The following is an 18,141-nucleotide window of genomic DNA, read 5'->3' on the forward strand; positions in this document are numbered from 1 at the left end:
TATAACAGTTGCAACTTTTATCACATTTTTCCCGCTTTTTCTTTTCTTTTAAGGGAAAAAAAGAACGCTGAAACACGTGTAATTATTCTTAATTAAAAGTTTAAATATCAAATTTTATGTCTCTAACCTTAATGCATTTCGAGATATAGCTATCTAATTATAACAATTATAACCCCAACCTTTTTTATTCCCTTCTAAAGCCAATATCAAAAACACGATGACCGACGTGTATGTTAAATGAGTCCAAATACCGAATTTCATGAATCCCTAACTAACTAACTAACTCTATAGCCTATGGAACCCGGAGGTTCAATGCCGCGTTCACAAAAGCTCTCCACTGACTTCTATCCTCAGCTAACTGCATCCAGTTTCTACTTTGTATTCCAATCTCTGCGAGATCCATCTTAATATTGTCCTCCCATCTGCGCCTAGGTTTTCCTAATGGTCCTTTTTCCGATCGGTCTTCCAGTCAAGACTTTGAAAGCGTTTCTACTTTCTTCCATTCTAGCTATATGACCCGCCCCCCTAAGCCTCCTAGACTTGACGACCCTAACAATGATGGGTAAACCATATAAATTATGTAGTTCCTCGTTATGAAGTTTCCGCCATTCCCCATTCCCGTTCCTCTCCGGTCCGAATTTCGTCTCAGGATCTTGTTCTCAAATACTTTCAGTCTATGTTCTTCCCTCAGAGTAAGCGACCATGTTTCGCAACCATACAGAAGAACAGGCATGATTATCGTTTTGTATATTTTAAGTTTCAAATTCCTCGACAGAATTCGCGACGACAAGAGATTTTGAACAGAATAGTAACACGAATTCCCTGCTTTTAGTCGACATTTAATTTCTCCGTGAATATGATTTTCCTCTGTTAATATTGATCCTAGATATTTGAAACTATCCACTTTATCAAAAGTATAATTTAATATTTTAACGCATTCATAATTTGCTGTATTCCGGTCCCGACGCACTTCCAGGTATTTAGTTTTCTCTCCATTTACTTCTAAACCCATGTCCCTGCAAGCGTTTAACAAGATCTCTGCATTTCTTTCTATTGTTCTCCTATCATCCCCTATTAAATTTACATCATCAGCATATGCCATAACCTGGTGAATACCGTTCAACTTTATGCCCTGGTTGCTATCTTTAAATTTCCTTATAGCGTATTCCAGAACGAAGTTAAATAATAATGGCGACAAGGCATCTCCTTGTTTCAAGCCATTTTTGACGTGAAAGCTCGTGGACAAAAATCTTCCTACCCGGACTTTACTTTGGGATTCATTTAAACATATCTTAATTAATGTAATTAGCTTTCTCGGTATTCCAAGTTCTGTAAGAACGTTGTATAATGTTTCTCTCCTACCCGAGTCGTACGCCTTTCTAAAATCAATAAATAGTTGATGTCCCGGGGTATTGTATTCCCACTTTTTTTTGGCGCATGGTAAATATTTGGTCGATAGTTGATCGATTTCGTCTAAATCCGCACTGATAATCTCCAATAATTTCATCTGCGTATGGGGTCAGTCTTGCTAATAGAATATTTGAAAGGATTTTATAGGATGTTGACAAAAGAGAAATGCCTCGATAATTATTACAGTCAGTTTTGTCGCCTTTCTTGTGAATTGGAACAATGATTGATTCTTCCCACTCTTGTGGCAATTCTTCCTTGTTCCAGATAAGGAAAATGAGTTTGTGTATCTTGTTCCACAATTTTTCGCCTCCAGCTAAAGTTAACTCAACCGGAATTTCATCTACACCCGGAGATTTGTGTTGCTTTAATTTCTTTACAGCGGTTTCTATTTCTATTCGGTTGGGTTCTGGAATTATACGGTTCTGCGGTGTGTATCTCCTTTTCTCCACACACACTAGTTTTTGGTTGCGTGTTAAGCAAATCGTCAAAGAAATCTTTCCATCTATTTAAGATGCTATCCGTGTCAGTGAGAACTGTACCGTCAGATTTCTTTAATATATAAGCACGAGGTTTATAGCCTTTCTTAAATTCGTTGATTCCCTTATACATGTCCCGTATGTTTTTATTTTTACTATTATCTTGAAGTTCCTTAATTTTAGCTTTCAGAAAATCGCGTTTCATTGTTCTAAAAGTTTTGGAAGTTTCCCGCCTTATATCTGCGAAATTTTGTGTAATCATTTCATTCGGATTTTGCAGTCAGCGTAAGTTTGCCTGTTTTCTCTTCTCTGATAGTTTTATGCATTCCTGGTCGAACCATGGTTTGTTCCTACGTATTTCCGCGTGTCCCAATTTTTCTTTTGCTGAAATTTTAATGCTATCTCTAATTTCAATCCAGGTATCCACAACATTAGTGCACTCCGAATCTTCTAGAGCCGAGAATCTATTCGAAACTTCAATCTGGTATTTCTCTCTTACCTGGCTCTCTTCTAATTTCTTTAAATTGAATCTCTCCGTTTAAATGAATATTACCTTTATTTAACGATAACCTCTCTCGTATTATCGCTACTACCAGGTAGTGGTCAGTGTCACAATCAGCCCCTCTAAACGACCGGACATCAATTATGCTAGACTGCCTTCTTCTATCTACTAAAACGTGATCAATTTGTAAGGTATTTAGAGATACGGTTGTCTTATTATAACTAGAGAACGGATTTTAAGGTGCAGCACCTCTTCTAAAAATGTAGTTGTTAAACAACCAAAGTTCAAAGTATGTATTTGCGGGCATAAAACGAACTGAAATGAAGGGACTTTGTTGCACCTTTTCCGTGGATGTTGCACCTTTTTTGCTAAATTAATAACATTTCTCTTTTTTAAAACTTCTTTTATCTTTCAGCACCTTTATTGTCTCTTTTTTCTATTTAAAAAAATGGACAGAACAATATGTTTTATTTTCAATCTGGTTTGCACATGATATTCCATAAATTTAGATACAATCTTGACGGATTTGCTAGGGAAAAATTTGAACTGAATTTATGAAACAATTCGGGCGTAGAAACCTTTGCAACGTCAACTGAACTTCTTGCCCATGTGCTTACAAGATATGCATCGCTGGTTTCCATTGATTTAGAGCAATGTTTACTCAACTCCAAGCGACAGAAACCATATAAATATTGTGGAGTTTCAGAAAACCCAGTAGTATGAAACGGTTTCTAAAGCCAAAATATTGCTAAATTAGTGTTTGTTTTTTTTAAATACGGAGTTGGTTTTAACCACAATTTTATTACAAGAATGTTGAATGTTGTATAAGTTTATGAGAATAAATAAAACAATTTTGCAGTTTATATCAAATGTTTAAAGCCAAGTTTTTAACAATATTTGTTAGTGTAATGAATAAAGAATGTTCACGTAACTGTATACTATAGCACTTAATAAAGATATCCTATTAGCACCTTTTTTTTGCACCTTTTCGAATGATTTTTCAGCACCTGTTATTCCCTTTTCCTACCATACTTTTGCACTTTAAAATCCGGTCCTTAATTATAACAATTGAGGGGGTGAGCGCAACAGTGGTCTAACTCACATTTTTTAAAATAATTGAGAAAAATCAAAGTTAAACAGACGTACTTTTTTACAATATACCAAAAGCAATCACAAGTGGTTGAATGTGTCATACATTGTACATATATATATTGTAGAAATATCCACATGTGTTTAACTTGATTTTGCTCCACTGTTGCGCTCACTCCCTCAATTGGAACCCCATCATCTTTCTTCTCTTCTAACGGAAACATTAAATAATGCTGGAACACGTCTTTAAGTAGCATATCCCTACTCTTAACATATTTCGAGATATAATAATCTTATTTTGAGAATTACAACCTTACCACCTTCTTCCCTTCTATGAAAAACATCTAAAAACGCTGAAACAGGTTAGTAATTATTTTTAAAAAAGCATAAATACCAACTTTCATGTCTCTAGTCTTAAGAAACTTCCAGATGTGGCCATCTTATTTTAACAACTGCGACTCCGACTCTTTTTTTCTCCACCTTTTTTTCTTCCCTTGTAGGCGAAACATAAAAAGAAACGTTGAAACGCGTCTTTGACTATTTTAAATGAAAAATCTAAATACAAAATTTTATGTCTCTAAACCTTAACGAATTTCGAGATATAGCCATCCAATTATAACAATTGTAACTCCATTCTTTTTCTTCCCGCCTTCTTTCCCCTTTCCTTCTAGGGCAAATATCAAAGAACGGTAAAAACACGGGTCTAGTTATTTTAAATGAGAAGTCTAAATACTGAAAGGCCTCTCACCTTTCAGATTCATAGGAGGCAGATTCCGAGATATGACATATTATTATAATAATTATAATTCCCACCTCCTTTTCCTTCTCAGAGCTTTTTCTTGCCTTCTAAGTCCAACATCGAAGAAACTCTTAAACATTTCTGTAATTATTTTAAATGAGAAGTCCATATACCGAATTTCATGTCTCTAATCTTCAGAAATTCAGAGATATGGATATTTTAAGATAACAATTGCCACCCGTCGAATTTCCAGAAATTCTTTCTTAGTATATCCTCTCCAAACTTCAAGTTTTCAGCTTAAGCGATTTGGTATCAGCGTTGATCAAGCAGTCAGTCAGGGCTTATCGAGATGTGCTGAATATGCTGCAATTCACTCTTTTTAAAAAATAAACTAAACTAAACTTTACACAATATATAAACTTGTAATATAAATACGAGCTAAATGAATCCATAATATACTGTAAAATAAATGTATGTTTTCATTACCAATGCATGTATAAATCGAAACGTTTCTTAGCGACGAAATCCAAAATTATTGGCGTTTGTAGTAGCCTGTAAAACAAGCGTGTCAAGTTAGACAAACCACCAACACTAAAACAACCGGAACATATCTCAGAATAATGGGCTATTTATGGGCTATTTCAAGTTGTTCTAATCCCAATTTTTGAGCTCCTACTGTTTAGCGGAAAATCGGAATCAAAATGGACGAATCTAGCTTGACATCAAGCTAGAACCACCCATACGATTATGGTTACAATGATCCGATCGAAAAAATTCAAACGCCAGAATTATGGGCTATTTATGGACTAATTATTTGCTCTAATCCCAATTTATGGGCTCCTACTGTTTAGCGGGAAATCGGAATCAAAATTGGCGACTCTAGCATGACATCAAGCTAGAACCACCCATACGGTTACAGTGGTCCGATCGAAAAAATTCAAATGCCAGAATTATGGGCTATTTATGGGCCAATTAGTTGCTCTAATCCCAATTTTTGGGCTCCTATTGTTTAGCGGAAAATCGGAATCAAAATGGACGAGTCTAGCTTCACATTAAGCTAGAACCCCCCATATGGTTACAATGGTCCGATTGAAAAAATTTAAACGCCAGAATTATGGGCTAATTAATTGCTCTAATCCCAATTATTGGCACCTTACTGTTTAGCGGGAAATCGGATTCAAAATGGGCGAGTCTAGCCTGTCATCAAGCTAAAAAAGAACCATACGGTTACAATGGTCCGATTCTAAAAATTCAAACGCTAGAATTATGGGCTATTTGTGGGCTAATTAGTTGCTGTAATCCTCTTTTTGGGTTCCTACCTTTTATGGGGAAATCTGAATCAAAATGGGCGAGTCTAGCTTGACATCAAGCTAGAACCCCCCTTAAGGTTAGAAATCTCGAATCGATGAAAATCAAACGCCAGAAATATGGGCTATTTATGGGCTAATTGATGCTCTAATCTCAAGTTAGAGGCTGCTACCGTTTAGCACCAATTCTTTATCAAATTGTGGGATTTGGCTTAACTTCTAGCTATAAACCTAGGGCTATAATACTCCGATCAAAACAATTCAAACGTCGGAATTATGGATTATTTGTGTGCTAATTAGTTGCTCCAATGTCGAGTTTTGTTCTTCTATCGTTAGCAAGAAAAATGAAATGAAATCTTTGAGTTTTACGTCCCACGGTTATGCTAAAGGAGACGGTGATGATGAGTAATGAATGAAATGGTGGAATGAAGAAAGTGGGAGGAAACGGGAGAACCCCGAGAAAACCCACGCACACGGTGTTTGTCCACCACAAAGTTCACTTGGCGGGGGCTGGGATCGAACCCGGGACCCCAAGCACCAGAGGTGAACGCTCTACCACTGAGCCACCGTGGCCCCCTCGTTAGCAAGAAATCTCATGCAAGATTGGTATTGATTTTTAGATAAGGTAGGATGATAATTTGAAAGTTGCAGTGAGAATACATCGATGTTTATTAACTGAAAATTGATTTATTTGCACTCTCCGCAAATGTAAATATATATATATATATATCTACTACTAAATCCATGAATTCTCTTTTCACATGTTTATGTTCATTATGTTTGGAAGTAAGTAGTGTATGTATAGAATTTAAATAGTGAAATATCATTTTTTTAATTTTATTTTATTTTTTATTTTTATTTTATTTTATTTTTTTTATTTATTTTTTTTGTGCGTAGGAAATGCCTCTTCGCCGTTGCTGAGGGTCGCAGTGGCAAAGTGCTAGAGCGTTTACCTCTTGTGCGTGTCATCTCTGGTTCGATTCCAGATCGCGCCAAGAGGTCTTTATGGTTGACAAACACCGTGTGCTTGGGTTTTATCTGGGTTCTCAATTTTCCTTCCAATTTATTCATTCCACTCATTTCTATTCATTTCATTCATTCCTTATTATCACCGTCTGAATTAACTTATCGATCACTCAACACAAAAAATAGAAGGCATTACCTTCGGAATGAGCCTCGTAATATAACTTAAACTATGCATAACAATGAACAAATAATAATCAGAAATAATATCTTTGAAATGGTCTTGTGTTTTTTCTGCACCATGCCTACAGAAAAAGGCAATGCTCATTTTACTTTTCCACTTTTAATTAGTTTAATAAAAAAATGTACCATACCAATAAAATTTTACCATTTTGATTCCGATTTCCCGCTAAACGTTAGGAGCCCAAAAATTGGGATTAGAGCAACTAATTAGCCCATGAATAGCTCATTATTCTGAGATATGTTCCGGTCGTTTCATTGTTGGTGGTTGGTCTAACTTGAAACGCGTCTCTAAAACTACATATTTGATGAGAGAAGCAGGAAGTTGTTTAGACACGTATTTATTTTTCCTTTCCAAATACAGTATATGGCGAGTTCGAGGATTTGTGTTTTGCGTTTTATGCAACACCTAGCTTATGAAGACAAGACTTCCTAGTAATGTGGCCTTCAAACCACGACCAGGGGGAGATTAAATATTGACTTGCATTATCGCAACGAATCTTTGCGATCAATTTCCAACAACGTTTTTGTGTGTGTGTGTGTGTGTGTGTGTGTAATGACAACAATCGTATGATTTTGTGATCTAGAAACTAAATTTATCATATTAAAAGTCTTGAATCCAAATTTTAGAACAAAATTTCTGGATAAACATGCTATCTGTTTCGTGATATATATATATATATATATATATATATATATATATTTATTTATTTATATATATATTTATTTATTTATATATATATATATATATATATATATATATATATATATATATATATATATATATATATATATATATATATATATATATTCATAGAACAAGCACAATTGTACAAAATCACAAGCTTTCATATGGGATTTGACTAACATAGGTATGTTAATTCTACGCTAAGTAAAATCGCAAACACGTCGTAAACGAAGATAAAAATTTTGCAAGACATAATGATCGCATAGGTTCGGAAGAACGATATTTAATCGGCCTCGTTGTTTGTCGTAAATTGATAGCAAAGATGCGTTGCAATCACATACCGTAAGTCAATATTTAATCGGTCCCCAGGGCTTGAATCCGAATCTATTAGCAGCGTGAAGGCCATCATGCATCTTCACAATATAGGCTGTTTCCCAATCACAGTTCAAGCTCACTTGAGGCTAAGCGATTAGCGTTCGCGCCTTTGGCATTTGAGACCCGGGTTCGCTTCCCGGCGGTTCGGATTCCACGTTAATCAGTAGGTCCACGTCTCATATAGCCTCGCTCCTGAAAGGGACGCTAAACTAAAATCAACTCAACTCAACCCATTCACACTACCTTGCCACAAAGAGAAGTATACGCCAGAGATTACACTTAACAGTAATCCACTTATTTAAACCACATGTTTCAGGAAAGATAAAATCTTAACATATGGTCTACATGCAACTTGGCTATAGCGCATTCTGCATATCATGCATTTTATGTGAAGAAAGAACGTGTTCCACAATCGATCAAACCTCTTAAATATAGACTATTAGAAGTCTTTAAATTCAATACTGTATGTGTATACACAATTTCATTTTGCTGGTACTTCAGTTTGTAATTGGAGATAGTAAGTGAAATTCCGTCAGTCTCCTTTTCAAATGCGCATGAATAAAAAGAAAAAGAAAGAAAGAAAAGAAAAGAAAATTTTCTTTTCTGTCCACTCATACAGCTTTGTTAAACTAAGTCCACCCGTAAGAACTAAGTTTCATCGTTTTTGATAAACTGAAAAAAAAATCATTTTAATTTGAATAATTGGATTAACTTTCATTAAAGATGAACATAGAACATATAATAGAAAAATAAGAAAGGTGCATTCCTCAAATCTTTATTTTACAAATAATGTTATACGAATGTAAGGAAATAAAATTGTATTTCGAGAGCTTCGGATAAGGAGTGAACACACTAAATATTACTGCTATGACATGTATATAGTTCTGTAATACATTAACCTCGTCCTTGTGAAGAATACAGAACATACGGATATGCGTCATCAAGAGATAAGAGCAATCTATCAAATCTACCAAAAATTCTTTTGTAGGAGGAAAGAATTATAAACATAATACGTAATGTTTTGTTCAGAAGTAACAAAGATCTGAATAAAATTAGAATACTGCAGCAATGTTTGGAAAATTGCTTAATTTTGTTCAACGGGTTCCATAAGACAATGCAAGAAGAAAAGATACAAAAGTATTAGACATAAACTTACATAAAAGAAAATAACTTCTGGGTTTCGGATTCAGATTTTTTGTCACCTTATAATATTTCTTTCAAACAGAAGTTACAAAAGTTTTGTTGCATTTATGATCTTATATTTATGAAAGTATTGTTACTTCCTTTCATCTTTGTTTAATGCAACTCGGAATTTTCATCCCTAAAAAATAAATGTAATAAAATTTGCTTACTGGACTTCGAATGCAACTGCATATTATCTTAATAATTTATATCCATACCGGTCTAAAATATTTTAATGGTGCGTAAGTGATAGTAGCCGTCTAAAACTAATTACTTTGGTAAATCTGTAATTATATGAAGATAAGAGTAATTATTACTCATTTATAAAACTTTATCAACAATAGGAATTGTGTCTTTCACTCACCTTTCCTGTCTGCTGAAACAATGTTGTTTCGATTTGACTTGCTGGCTTTTTCCCCTCCAACAGAGCGATCTGCAAGCGTTGATCGTCCTACAATGCTAAAAGCCCCTTCTTTCGTGGCTGGCTGCGTGCTCACTCAGATCGAAATAAACATCGGATGGTACAACCTTGTGTTAAAGTAAAACATGCGACCACTGCGGCGCGCACTCGCAATGAAACAGTGTCCCAAGACACGGAAGGGATAGGAAAAGAAATGGGGTGAGATTCTGCAGCCCTACCTTGCTTCCAAAAATTACTTACTTTACGAATATATATATATATATATATATATATATATATAATCATAACAGCAGCCACTTCTGTGACATCATAATACATTTCCATGAATCACGCAACTAAAAAAAGAAAGAAGAGGAAAGCAACGAAAAACTTTTTGATATGATTTTGGTTCGCCAAACAATGTCACCATTACGTTCAGCTTTCAACTACTTTCATCAATTTGTAATTTTTGTAATCCAATAGCGTTTCACTGCACACGTCGGTCGCCTGAGTATACGAATGTGAATAATGCCCAAACGATACCCAAACACACTAAGATAATCGTTGCCCACTCACTCGGCTCATCTGAATATCTATATCTTCCGTTAATTGAATTGGATTTCGGCACGTTATCCATGAAAATTTAACATATTGAGCAGTTGTTACTGTAATTTTGGGGCTCTAAGAAGCCTCATGGTTAGCACGTTTGCTTTCGATCCACACAGTCTCAGGTTCATACTCTAATAAGAGTACGACACCTCAAATAAAAATCGCAGTAATCGTTCGAAACCTACTTACTAGTAGGTGCTAGGTGCTGTTATTTATAAACTTGGAAATAAATAATGGTGTAAAGTAAAAATAACACTACATCAGTCAATTGTATTTTCCTACAATTGTAATTTCCTACATGTACTAGTTCGAAACTGTCGCAGTTTTTATTATTATTATTATTTGTTGTTTAACACGTTTGATGTCTAAAGTTCTCTACAACTTTCTTTTGACTTTTCGTGACTAACGCCGAGACAGTGATTGTAGACTATATTAAAATGCTAGGTTTATATGTTTGTCCAATCCTTTCGACAATGAGATCTTGAAAACCACAAATGCTAGAAACATGTCGTTTTCGCTGACCGATTCCCGACTTTATGTAATTCAGTCAAATTGAATATTTAAAAAGAACGTGGCCGTTATTTCTTTATTACCTTTTTCTAGTGTACTGGAATTGATTTAAAAAAACACAATATCCTATGAGTTATACAACCTAACCCAACACGATTGTATATAGAGGTTGTATATCTTTCAGGCGTTTGTTTCATGGCCAAATTATAGCGAAAAACAAAGGATAACTATTTCTCCAGTCTAACCAGGGATGATATCGAAACTGCACCTTGAATTGGGAGACATTCTATTTATTTTCTGATAGGACTTCTCGAGCAAGTTCCAAAACAAGTGTTCGTTTCGTGCCCGGAAGTGACCCCGCCTTTCCAGGGGCTAAAATATATAGAACATTTTGACCTACTTTTTATAGCAGGTGTACATAAAGTACGTTGCTACCTCTAAAAGTTGAAACCTATGCTAAAACGCCAAAACACCTGTTTCATCATTGTAAAGGCATAATTTAACGATGTGAAAATATTTGCCCCAGGGTCCTCGCAGGATTCCAGGTGGGGTCCAACTCAAAATTTGCAATTGAAAAGAGGGGCAAGTAGCATATCGTTTGAAAGCTGGTGTTAAAAGAAAAACGACAACAGAAGTCTCACAGCTGTAATCAAACTCTGTGCAAAATGGCGGAAGATTCAAAATTTGAAAAAAAGTCTGCAGCCAACAGTGCATGGCCACCACTAGAATTCCAAAACGGTGAAACGGGTGTCAAAATTCTAAAACACGTGTTTCGCTATGTGAAAAGTGCTATTTATCGAAATGATAATGTTTACTTCAGGGTCCTCGCAGGGTCCCAGGTAGGGTCCAACTCAAAATTGGCAATTGAAGAGAGGGGCAAGTAGCATATCGTTTGAAAGCTAGTGTTAAAAGAAAAACGATAACAGAAGTCTCACAGCTCTAATCAAGCTCTGTGCGAAATGGCGGAAGATTCAAAATTAGAAAACAGTGCATGGCCACTACTAGAATTCCAAAACAGTGAAACGGGTGACAAAATTCTGAAACACGTGTTTCATTATTTGAAAAGTGCTATTTATTGAAATGATAATGTTTACCCCAGGGTCCCCGCTGGGTCCCAGGTGGGTCCAACATAAAATTGGCAATTGAAAAGAGGGGCACGTAGCATATCGTTTGAAAGCAATCCCGCTACAACTTACTGACAGACCGTCTGGTAGAAGCGATCTAGAAACCTCTAGACCACATGGCTGTTTTGCATTTACAAGTGTCGTTTTGATGTGAAGAACCACATAGTTCGACATTTGTTTCAAAGCCTTAGGTGTAAGAGGTGGTCATGAACTTTAAGATTCAGCATGTAGACGTAGTGTAAACACCCCACCATTTTGCACAGAATTGGCGTAGAGACGAAAGATTGGTTCCATACGCTATCTGTTTTGAGAAACTTTGAAAGAAAATACCACTTAAACCCATTTGAAAATTTGTAGTTTGACCGCTGCTCGCATATAGGGACTCCAGGATATACGTTTTCATTTCTATACATTGAACGTTTACAATGACGAATTTAGAAAGCCAGCAACCCTGACTTATAGCCTGTGATTAGCTTGCATGAAACGTTGTATTAGTCAATTTGCAATAACGTTGACTTACATCTAGAAAATTGGTTCTCTAGATTGCAAAGAAGGTTCACAAGCTCATCAAGTTGATGGTGACAAACTCTGTTCTCCAGGGCATTACAATGACCGTAGACGATTATTTACGTTCGAAGACAATATTCAATTCCAGCCCTTGGACACGACATTAAGTCAACAAGGAACTGCTTCGGGTACCGCAGGCGATCCTGATTACGCCTACCTGGACCCTAATCCTTCTCAGGAAACCGCATTTTGGAGATCATGGAGTGAAACGAAATTGAGGGATACTGCAGCAGCTTATAACAACGCATCCAGTGGTCGCAAACTCAAGGATGCGAAACGTGTAGCAAGAGTTGACATCTGTACAAGTGACACCATTCGGATGAAACTATTCCTGGACAAGGCATCCAAGTGGACCAACCTACCAGAACTCCGAGAATCTGTCATTGCATGGTGCAAAAATTAACGTGCTGCTCCGAATTTTTTTTTAGGATCACTGAAGACGGCATTGCCATGGAAGCCTTGGAACAATCGCGGAAGCTAGGGGTTACTGGTTTCAAGGCATCCCGATTCTGGATCAGCCGATTATTGAGAGAAATGAACTGGGGTTCCAGGAAAATCACAAAAGTCATGACAATGGCAGCCAGAACGAAAAGTACTGGAACGTTCAAACGAATTCGACAGCTATATTCAACAAATCAGGTGGGAGATTGAAGAGGGTGACTACAACCTTGATCAAATTGTGAATCTTGATCAAAGTGTATTCAATTATGAATTACTAACACCACGAACTCTAACTCAACGTGGAGTAAAAAATGTCGAAACTCAAGTAAGAACCGAATCAAAAATGACATATTCTTACACAGTCCAGGAAGCGATTTCGGCATCAGGAAAGCTCATGGGCCGACTGTCATTGTGTTCCGAGAACCATCCCGGAAATTTGGATCAAGGGTTCAATGTAAAATCCGTCAGATCCCTGGAGTCATAATCAGAGCCAACAAGTCAGGAATGATGATAGGCAATATTCAAGGAATGCCTCCCATATCTTGTTCGAGACGTTGGAACTATGTGTCTTTTGTTGAAGGGCGACGCAGCCATCATGAGAGATCCGGACTTGTATCAAGAGTGTCCTGACTTACATCCAGGAACAATCACTCCAGGCTGTACTTCCTATGGACAGCCATTCGATGTGGGATATATTCTTTCCAGAAAAATGATGGTGAAGCGTGCCCACAAGCATGTTCGGAATGAATGATTTGGAGACAAGCTAGACATGACAAATCAGTATTCCAGTGCTCATTTGATTGGGGGAACACGAAATCAGTTGAAATGACCCAGATTCCAAGATACGATCAAGTACGCTTTTGGCTAATGTGGATACATCGACCTTCCTGACAATTTTAGTTTCCAGTCAGTGAGAGACTTGTCTTTCAGTTTCCACACAAAGAATCCAGCTTTCTCGACGTGTTCTATTCCGGACAACGAACACTGCACGGTGAAGAGTTTTATTTAGTGCAGTTGGTGTCTCCAACCACTGTGCTTTTATTACTTCTTCATGAATAACAGCATGGCCGCACCCCTCCACGAGACACTTAAGCCTCACTATCACGCCGTACAGTGATCGTCATGCATATGGCCCTCATACCTGCATAACAAAGATACAGTCCTGGCAGCTACCACGTTGATACGACCGTGGCGTATGACTTACGTGGCTCTCACACATAGACCAGAACAAAAGCCAAGCTTCAGCAAACAACATTAGACAGAGCCGTGTCTTCTAGACTGCTTCTACCTGACGGGTCGTCGGAAAGTTGAAGAACGATAGCTTATAAACGATATACTTTTTGAAGCGTTTCCAAATGAAAACTTCGAGGTAGACTCCGCGTGGAACCCTACGAGGGCCCTGGGGCAAACATTTTCATTTAGATAAATTGTATGTTTTAAATACTGTAACACATGTTTTAGAATTTTGACACCTGTATCACCGTTTTGGAATTCTAGTGGTGGCCATGCACTGTTAGCTGCAGACTGTTTTCAAATTTTGAATCTTCCGCCATTTCGCACAGAGTTTGATTACAGCTGTGAGACTTCTGTTATCGTTTTTCTTTTAACACTAGCTTTCAAACAATATGCTACTTGCCCCTCTTTTCAACTGCAATTTTTTAGTTGGACCCCACCTGAAATTCTGCGGGGACCCTGGGGCAAATATTTTCACATCGTTAAATTATGCTTTTACCATGATGAAACAGGTGTTTTGCTTTCTGGCATAGGTTTCAACTTTTAGGGGTAGCAACGTACTTTATGTACACCTGCTATGGAAAAGTAGGTCAAAAGTTCTATATTTAGTTTAGCCCCTGAAAAAGGCGGGGTCACCTCCGGGCACAAAACGAATACTTGTTTTGGAACTTGCTCGAGAAGGTCTATCAGGAAATAAATAGAATGTCTCCCAATTCAAGGTGCAGTTTCGATATCATCCCTGGTAAGATGAATCTTTCTTGTTTGGAGTGTTTTGCCCAGTGAACACTGACATTATAATTAATTGTGTATGTAATGAAATCCTTATTTCATACTGGATGCAAGAAGAAAGAAAACGCTGATCATACAGTATGTAATGAAATCCCTATTACATACTGCATGCAACAAGAAAGAAAACACTGATCATACATGAAGTAGAAATTTCAACCGAAAGTAGTCTCAATATTGTAAACAGTGAGATATTGAAAAAAAATTCGAAAAAATCTTTCCTTTATGGTACCCCTTGATGATTTTTATCAAGACTCCTTTCGCTTGTCTGTAAAGGGACATGTACGGATGTTGTGAGGAATGACAAGGGGATTCATGCTCATGTGTGAATGATACGCTGTGTAGAGAGTGCAGGTTCAGCTAGTTAGAATTTTTTTTTTTTTAAAAAAAGGAAAAATGTTTAGCTTAAACAAAATGTTTAACAACATAGGTATAATGTCTTTTTCTACTGAAAAAAATCTGTGGGCGCAATTTTGTTAATGACTTCATAACTTTAGAGATCTCAAATTTATACAGTACACTATGTGAAAAGCACTGAAGCGGTTTATGAACTGCCGCATTGTTCGTTATTACTGGGCTACTTAAAAAACTGAAATACGAATAGAGTTAGCGTGTTTGCACATGATACCAACAAAATCGGAGGAAACCGATAATATCAGTGTCGGTGTCGGCGTACTTTGCACACGTCGCCGACAATGTCGGTGGAAGCCCCGACTATATCGTTGCCGGTGATGAGCGAAATAATTGACAATCAAAATATATATTCTGCACTGCGTTTCTAAAAATCTTCTCCATATATGAAAACAAATAAAAGTAATAATAATCGGGAAAATTATTTTTTAAAAGAAGGACTACAAAAACTGTTCTGAAGAGGTGTGGAGGACGGTACAAAACTTAGAAAAAATAGGCATATGCCTAAACATGTTTAGATTTAACAGTACCGCTTTAAATAAATTTCGTATATTTTCGTTTCGGTGAGAATAGATGCTGCGGTACATTGCAAACTATATTAGTTTTAATTTTTGTTGAAACACTGTTATATATTGTATGTATGTATATTATTTTGTTTTCAATGCAATTAACACTAATGACATAGTAGATTAAATGATAAGATTCGAATTAGTAATTTTGTTTTACATTGCTCCATACATACCTGTCGTTTCTCGTTTCTTTTAGTCCATGAACTCAAAATCCTCGGCAAGGCTTGCATAAACTTCTCGCCATGCTTTTTGCTTTTCAATTCTGTCCTTGAAAGAGTCTATTATCTTATCCCATATGCAAGGTCTACGTTTCACAAGTTCAATAAGGGTTAAAATATAGTATGGAAAAATTCTTACCATCTCTAAAATTCTAAGCAAAACTAGAAAGGGAAGAATGCAATAATACACAACCTTTAATCCAGTCACTGTAGCTAAACTGCAGAACTCTATCAGGGGGTCGATCCCGGTACAAAGGGGAGAGGGAAAACTTGGATACATATTCCACAATTTTTTTTAAAAAAATTGGGGATTCGGGATAGTTTTGGAAGTGAGAGAAAACATCTGCAACAAGTGAAGCATGGAGTCACATCCCTGTTGTTGAGATCACAATCAAGAAAATGCCAAATGAGTTACTTGTCCTTGGAGCTTTGGAAAGAGTGTTTGATTGTACTGGTTTCGTTTCAAAATAATAATAATTCTACTTTGACTTGTCAACAAATATTCTATTCAATCATTGCTTATTGAGTGGGACCGAGAAAAGTAATCTGCACACAATTCTGATGAAAATAAAAGGAAGTAATAATAATCAGGATTTGTTCCATATGCTTATGTTCACAGTGTATCAAACTGAAAATTAAGCTTAAATTAATTTTCAGAATGTATTAAAATTTAAATGCATTAGTAGAACAAAAATAAAAAAAAGGAGTGGAAAATAATCAAGAAATTGATTATCTAAATTTCCTATATTATATTTGGTAATATCTACTTAGAGGGAAACCGGTACTCTTCAGACTTCCCACATTTTATACTTATTTAATAAAGGGAATTTGCTACTCCAAAATAGAGACTGTAAAAAAAAAATAATAAGCTGTTCCGAAGTTGTTTGTAGGATAAGATAATAATAATATTATTATACAATTGTAATAGAAAAAATGGAAACAAGAAAGTTCCAAAGACAAGAAACGAAACAAGAATACACAGCGCCTTGTCACTCACTCTCTTCATCTAACCCACTGGTCGGCCGACATTATCGGCCGCATGTGCATCCAATCATAAGAAAACGTTGCCCCCGACAAAATCGGTGTCGGCGATATCGCCGACAATATCGGGGGCTTGGCCGACAGCATCTGCGTGTCTGAGGATCGGCCGATAATGTCGGTGGCGTGTGCAAGCTAGGATTTGAGTACATTGAAGTCGATTTCGCCGCCGACATCATCGGCGCTTCCACCGATATTATCGTTGCTGTGTGCAAACGCACTTAGTAACCACGGAGTCTTATATCACATTTGTTTTACATCATCAAATTATCCCAATTTACATAGTTGTAAATGGTTCGGAAAGATATAAGGATTATTTTATTAAATATCTTTCCTCTCAGCTTCTGTGTATATTAATATAAGGAGACCAAGGTCTACATTGTGTTGTTTCTACTGTCCACAAAACATTGATTTACAATGGATAATAACTAATCAACGGCGCACTCACGAGGGTATCCACGGGGTCCGGACCCCCCGAAATAAGAAATTTCTAACTCGACGTATATTTGTACACTTCCTTTGTAGAACAATGCATGTGTTGCAGAGAAATAATTTGTGCAGCATAAAGATTTGATTTTACGTTTCATCTGTACTTTTTTTTCTTATAAAACACCCAGTTATATCATTTGTTTGATAGTATGGGTGAAAGTACTTAACAATTACTTATCGTCTTATCGGATACAAAACAACACCGGTCCAATACTATGTAGACACGGTATATTGTCCTACTATTGGGCCACTCCACAACTTTGGACCCCTTCCAACAAAAATTTCTGGGTAGGCATCTGTAACTAGTCTTGGCCATGTTTAAGTTTCGAACATTCGTTAAATTTTGCCAAAGGAACTGTACTGTGTTACTTAACTTCCGAAAGACCTGTAAATAATGATTTGTAAAATTTCTTTTACCTTTTTCTTCAAGTGGGTCACCCGTATAGCCACATAGTAATCACACTTGTTTAGTTTATGGAGGTTTTATACTTGTGTATACCTATTTTATTTGTTTCTTTGAATCATTTTCAAAATATAAGTCTAAAAACTGTTGAGCTTTTAGAGGTCAAAATTAAGAATATATTTATTGTAACTTGAAAATGCATTATGAAACCACTTACACACTACTTCGTAAGAAAACTCTCCACCATTTGTGCGACAACACTATAATCATGTCACTATAGAACTTCTGTGATTTCTCGCCAAAAGACTCTGACACATGGACTTCATAGGCTGCTTTTGAAACTAAGTTAACACTATTCACGAAAATCTGCAG

At 36.5% G+C, this 18,141-nt stretch overlaps 1 protein-coding gene across 1 annotated transcript in view; it reads right to left on the reverse strand.

Annotated features, from left to right (window-relative positions):
• The window catches only part of LOC145686288 (putative tubulin polyglutamylase TTLL2), a 192,843-nt gene extending 183,377 nt beyond the window's left edge, over positions 1–9,466 (reverse strand). Inside the window, exon 1 of the mRNA XM_081759424.1 lies at positions 9,336–9,466. The gene's annotated coding sequence lies outside the window, so the exon portion shown is untranslated. The remainder of the gene's footprint in view (positions 1–9,335) is intronic.
• Positions 9,467–18,141: the final 8,675 nt, after the last annotated feature.

The sequence above is a fragment of the Thermobia domestica genome, chromosome 5 (genome assembly GCF_964235325.1).
Source record: "Thermobia domestica chromosome 5, izTheDome1.hap1.1, whole genome shotgun sequence".
NCBI classification, from domain to species: domain Eukaryota; kingdom Metazoa; phylum Arthropoda; class Insecta; order Zygentoma; family Lepismatidae; genus Thermobia; species Thermobia domestica.